This window comes from Uranotaenia lowii, chromosome 2, assembly GCF_029784155.1.
Source record: "Uranotaenia lowii strain MFRU-FL chromosome 2, ASM2978415v1, whole genome shotgun sequence".
NCBI lineage: Eukaryota > Metazoa > Arthropoda > Insecta > Diptera > Culicidae > Uranotaenia > Uranotaenia lowii.
The window spans coordinates 385,860,355-385,867,387 of record NC_073692.1 but is presented as its reverse complement, the minus strand read 5'-3'; positions in this window follow the sequence as shown (position 1 = coordinate 385,867,387).

The window sequence follows — 7,033 nt, the reverse complement described above, 5'->3', positions numbered from 1 at the left end:
AACTTCGAAGTTCTTATCATTCGTCAATGCCCTTGCTGATTATCTAATTGGTCCATGCGTCAAGAAATTTGAAGTGAAACGCCTTGTTCTTGCTACCCTTAACTGACAATTTTCATAATTTAAGTGAAGATATGAATGATTGAAGGGAAGAAAGAAAACATTCCGAATGAAGTGTTAAGTTTTCGATGAACTCAAAAAACATTTTTCACTATATAACTAACAACAGTAAAAATGTGATCAGAATAGATGTTACTGTTTGAATAAAATAAAGTCTCGATGTTCCTGAAACTGAAGAAAAATACTTTCGCTTTAAAAGTATCCTGATTGTTAAGGTAAAAACTCAACTTAATAAACGACATAATAGTTTCTTTTCGCATCCCTTTTTTCAATAAGAACGGAGGATCCAAGTAGTCAACGCTACAAGAAAGACGTGTTTGACAGAGGCTCCGAAAATTTTTGAAGAAAAATCGTGATACCGTGCAAAAATCATTGCATGAACAAGAAACTTGACGGAACTGGACAAAATTTTCATCAAGAAAATGTTGGAGAAATTTGGGACCTTGATATTCCTGCCTTTTGAGTTCCCGATCCCTGAATTGGATTTCCCTCCCGGAACGCTCTCCATTAGAAAAGCTGACAGCACGAAGCTAAGTACTTTTTTTCAGTATTTTGTAGTGTTGCAGTTCATAAACAAACATAATCGCCGCCCGGGACGATGCATATATTATATGCGTCGTTCAGGGTGAAGATTTTGTTTGTTTATGTGGAAAAAGTGTGCCCGTGCCAGTGGAAAATAAACGAAAACGCTATAGGTTAGCTGGGTTCACAGATCATAGTGATACAATTTTAGCATTTTAGTGGAAATGAAAAACTTTGACTTTCATTTTCGCCGGGTTAAACGATTTGAGTTAATCGTAAAGTGTAGTTTCCGATTAATGGCTTTAGGTATCGTTACATTTCTGAATTGCAGTTACATACATTATTGTTAAACTTTATATGTACCTTTATTCCTTTCGCGAAACTGGCACAATTAATCGACGTTAAAGAGTATTTAAGAAAGTTAAATATCTGCAGAAAGTTGCAGTGTTCATTAGAATTCCTTTTTTGGTCCAATCATAAATCCAGGAATCCAAAATTTTGAAATATTGCTAATCCTAGAACTAACAATTAACTATTTTGGCAACATGCTACTAATATTTTCATTTAGTAAAATCAGTTTTGAAAAATTGAAAAGGATTTATCTGATACATATTTTATACAAGATGTTTAAATTCAAATTGTCAAGCGTTAAATAAAAGAAGTACAGTCAACATTGTTTTACTAACAGATATTTTTTTACTCTGATTTCATTTTTTTCAATATTGGAAGTTAATAGTAGAAAAACACTACGCATTTTCAAATTAGCCGTTAGGAAAGAACAGAAGCGTAGTACAACGTATAGGATTTGGTTTTTCACATCATTACACTAGTCAAAAGTGTATCCTGCTCATATCCTTTTCTCCCAAACCTCCAACCTTAAATTATTTTGCTAGGATGCAGAGGTGACCTCAGTCCTAAAGCACAAAATTGATCTTTCATCCCTTTCTACTTTTTCCAATCTATCCATTGATTACTAGGACGTGGCCGGCGCCGTTATTGATGTTCAAAGAGAGAGCATCTGTTTTGTTCATTGAAGATGAGCTGCTTATCCCAAGCACCATTCTTTTGACCTTTGTACAAACCTGATGGCCTCGGCCAATCGCGGAGTAGCAACCATTGGCGATGTGGAATTCGTTCTACTGAGCCACGCCTGCGACAATGGAGTTCGAAATGCTTTAAAAGTAATGTGGAAGCAATAATGGAATCACTAAATAAATAAACCTTACTATTGTTGGTAGAAATTCATGATGAAGCATTTCGGGTTCCATAGTTCAAGGTGGATGTGAGTAGTCAATCCAGCTAAGCTAAACTAAGCTAAGCTAAGCATCCCGTTATTCAATAAGAACGTTGACCTGTTAAATTTTCACGACAATATCGTAAAAACGGCAGATGGCTCAAAATCTACATCCCAACAAGACTACATCTCTGTGCATCATTTGTCCAATCAATTCTACGCTTTTTGACGCCATTTTTGGCAGTCGATATGGATGATACATTTTCCTGAACTTTAATTTAAACTCATAATGCAACATAAAAGATAATTTCTCACTTTTAACCCCAGTGGGCAAATATTCACATTGAACGATATTATTTGAAGCAGTTTATATGATCGACCGAGTTTGCCGATTTTCGATTTTAAACTTGATACCTGAAATTGATTGTTCGCCCCTTGAAACCCCGATATGGAATATAATATTCCGAGTATTGCATGACAATGAGATGCAAAATGATGTCAACATAGTTAAAACAGGGAAAAGTTTTGAAGGATCACCCCTTCTGCCTTTTGACTCTTTACACAAAATTTGATACCTGAACACGATTGCTCGATCCTTGTGGGTAAATTTTCATTTCATTCCATTGCATTAAACCGTAAATCTAGTGTATAAAGATGAATTAGACTATAAATGTTTGTATGCATCTTACCAAACCTTTTATATTAAAAGCAAGAAATATAAATTTTATATTGTTCAAAAAAATTAAAATTTCGGAAATTCATTCAAAATTCAAAAATTCTGTGAAATCAGTGAATATTTTAAAATTTTTTGTTCTGTGACACAGATTCTGTGATGAAAATTTTCTCAAAATTCTGTGAAATTACAAATTTTTCTGTGACTTCGGCAACCAGCGGGGTAAGATGGCTCATGCCAATCTTTCTCAAAAATATACGAACCTATGGCTTCTAATGATGTTTTTCTTAATTTTAACTGTTGCATACAAGGTTTTTTATAATTTTTGACATGAAAAGTTCATTAAAACGAATTTTGTTCTAAGAAACAGAAGGATTAATGAAATCAACATGAAACTTGTTATTTTTCATGGGTAACATATAAGGTTTTGTGGCAAACCAGCCGGCGCAATCTGATGAAACTACTTATCGTTTTTCCAATCGTATGCACTTTCGGGAGACTATAAATATTTTGTTGTATTTTGCTAACTTCTCACAAATTTTAACTATAATCAACAATACCAAAATTGGGGCAGAATGCCCACAAGACCACGTGTTTTTTGTTCAAATTTTTAATGGTGTTAACTTTTGAGACACCCAGAATATTAAAACAAAATGCCATTTTTTTTATTTGCTGACTCCCAAATTACGATAACAATGCATAATTCAAACAAATTTCGCCCTTGTGCACCAAAATTCGACTCGAAAAAGATAACCGCCGCCATGTTTGCCGCGATATCAGTCAAGAAATTGAATTTCGTTGCCTACCTGAAGGCGTTTTAACTATAAGGATATCGAAAAGGGTGTTTTGAAAAGCTAAATTTTCTATAAGGTTAGCAATAATAAATGATTTTTTGCCAAAGTATGGTTGGTTTACAAAAATTCGATGAATGCGTAACTAAACACTTGATGTTTCAATTATTACATTTCGTATAATCATTATTGTTTTCTTACCACCTTTTCCATATGGTGCGTTCTGTCCACTTGTTTTGGCGTTCTAACCCGCGGTTTGTTTTCTGGCTGTTTAAGTAAGGCATTTTTAGTAAGGTTTTCGAAAAGCTCTTAATAACCAGAATGAACAGCTTTCTAAACGAAAATAATGTTTTCTACAATCTTCAATATTGGTTTAAATCTGAAACAAGTACGCTTACAGCCATCTGCGAATTGCTAGATTCTGTGATTGAAAAAAAAGATGCCAAAAAATCGTGGGTGGACTCTTCCTAGACCTTAAGAAGGCCTTCGACACTCTTAATCATGGTATATTACTGAAAAAATTGGTGTGTTATGGCATAAGAGGCCTAGCCAGCAATTTTATACGCAGCTACTTGGCTAACAGGAAACAATTTGTCATCTTAGGTGAGGCAAAGAACTCTCTAGAAAGCTTGGAAGTTGGTGTCCCACAAGGCAGCAATATAGGACCCTTACTGTTCTTACTATACATCAATGATCTCAGCAAATAACCGCTGCGTGGTGTACCTCGTCTATTTGCTGATGATACAGCCTTATTTTATTCTGAAAACTGTCCAAATGCTGTTATAACCAACATGGAAGAAGATTTAAAACTCCTTCACAAATATTTTTCAGCTAACCTCCTGACCCTCAATCTTGCTAAAACGAAGTACATGATTTTTCACTCTCCAAGGAAAAAAATCGAACTTAATTGCGATCTCAATCTATCCAATACAACTATAGAGAGGGTTACCAACTTCAAATATCTTGGAATAATTCTAGACGAAACTCTGTCATGGCTCTGCCACATTGATCAACTACATAAAAAAAATGCATCCCTGAGCGGAGTCTTTTGGAGGGTGAAAGCTTTTGTTCCACGTCATATTTTACCTAAATTTTATTTTGCTTTTGTACACTCCCGTTTATATTATTTAATAGCTGTATGGGGCAGAGCGTCGTTATCCCTTGTTTCTCGTCTACAAACCCTTCAAAACCGTTGTCTGAAAACCATATTCAATTTACCCTTTCTCTATCCAACCAATTTAATTTATTCTAATCGCCCTCATAATATATTACCTCTCTCAATACTTTGTGATCTTCAAACTATAACCTATGTTTTTGATAATTTAAACTCGTCAAACAATAATCAAAACATAAGATTCAATGCGGGTTTGCGATATCACAATACTCGTCAATCTCACCATTTGATGCGCAGTACAAGTTCAACAAGCTTTGGCCAACGTCGAATTTCCTTCATTGGTCCAACCAAATTCAACAGCCTTCCTGAAGAAATTAAAAACAGTTCCAACAGAAATATTTTTAAGACCAAACTTATGCAGTACTTCAAAGATAACCTAAACCGATGATCAACCAACCACTTATTTCAGTCCTTTCTTTAATTTTTTTTATTTTCTTAGTGATAAATTTAATTTTAATTATGTAGTATTAGTTGTATTCTTAGTTACTCTTTATATTAATAATTCTTTTAAATCTTAGTTTTTTTTTATTAGATAAATAATGGATCTCTTAAAAGGAAAATTCTTCCACTGAGATTCATTTTAACAAATATTGTTATATTCCTTCATTACATTTCCTCGCATTAAATAATCATTTTGAAAGTTCTCAGCATTATTAAAACTTTGCTCGCGTTTAGAAGTATATATTAAGTTTTTCTCGTTTTGCTGCCAGACATGCTGAGAACAGTTAGCGTCCATTACCAGGGGGCTCAAATCGAGCTTTTAGGTGTGGGGGAGTGTGGTGGGCCGCTAAGAAGAAAAATAAAAAGGTTTTTCAAAAATGTAATCAAAATCGTGATTTTACCATATTTTTTTCTTTATGACAATTCATAAATCTGATCCCTGAATCATCGTAAACTTTCTATTTGGTTCTAAGGTAATTGGTATCGCTGTAAATAGCTATTATGCTTAACTTGTGCGTCTTGTACAGTTTTCCCCTAACAGTTATTAGGCCTAATTTTTCGTGAATATAAAATTAAAACCTTATCGTCTTAACTAGACTATATTTTTTTTTATTTATAATTATAACATTTCTGTAAAAAGATTTATTTTTGTGTTAAAAAGAGCCAACTCACAATAACATTAGAAATCTTTCCTCCCAATTTCTTTTTTCGATCACGTTAAACCAAATCGAAAAAAAAAACAGTTGAGATTGATCCTAGGAAAGCAAGGAAATGTCCAATAGCATCAATGACTCCGCCCGTCTTCGTCCTGGAGCAGCTATCGGCGGCGCGGGCAACGGCCAATGAATGATGAATTGTATTTCGGTCGATAAATCTGACCAACAGCAACAGCATTCCTCCACCAATAATGCTTCGCAGGAAGAAATATTACTGTTATGACAAGCCTGACTGGCAAATCATTAATGAAAGCTATTCATTCTGGTTGACGTTCATTTCCTTTCCTTATTTCCGCCTTCGTCCTCTGTGTTGATTTTATTCCATCATTTCGGCGGGCGTGTGACGTTATCGTTTCGATATAAATAAAGTGATACAGAGAAAGATGTCCTGCCCCAAAAATGGATCCTTGTACCAAATGGTTTTTAATTCGATGTTTTGGACCATCACCAAATTCAAGGTTGAAGGCGAAGACTTCAACTTCAAAAAATAATTTTCAGTAGTGAAATTGAAAAATGATGACCAAAAGTCCTCACTAAAGATTCATTTTTTGTATAACGCAAAAACGACGTTCTTAAAAAATACTTCAAATAAAAACTTGTAGGATATTGATAACTGGATTTTTTCAAAAAAAAAACTTCGTAATTCATTTTCAATAAAAACTTTTTCCCAGCTGCCATTTCGTGTACATTCTGGCAGAATCCTGTAAATCCTCCAACGCTATTTCACCACACGGCGTAATAATGCATCAGATTCCCTTGGCGCTCCGTGAGTGTTTCCAGCGATAAATCAAGCAAATAAAAATACACAAACTATGCAAACATGAATGACGACAATGCTATATTTTGCCATTTTTATCATTTTTCGTGCTAAATTGTTTCAGTAATTGACCCTGGGTTCAATAATAACCCGGCCAGCAGCAGAACGAAAAAAGAACCTGCACCAGAATTAGCGTCGTCGTCGACGACGTCGCCGTGCATGCATTAAACCCAACCAATGGGTGGCGGCTGCTTCGTGGAGCGTCGCAACGCCCCCGCACATTCGGCGCCTTGCCACCATTGTTTTTTCCTACTTTTGCCGGATCAATCACAACATACATTAAAGGTAGCCTGGCTGCCTAGCCTAGGCTAAAACGATGACGGGAAAGATATGGTAAACCATGTTTAAAAATTAATCAAACCTGTTGTTTGGGCTTTGGCCCTCCCCCTCCATCTGGGTTGGGCACCCTCCAAATGGGGAGAGGTGAGGTTGGAGGCAACCAACGATAGCAACGAAGGTAATCCGGTTATTTTTCCCGGAAGGTTTATTTTTACCTGCTTATCGGGGTGGTTGAGGTGGTCGTGACGGCGTAATTTTGTACCAACTGC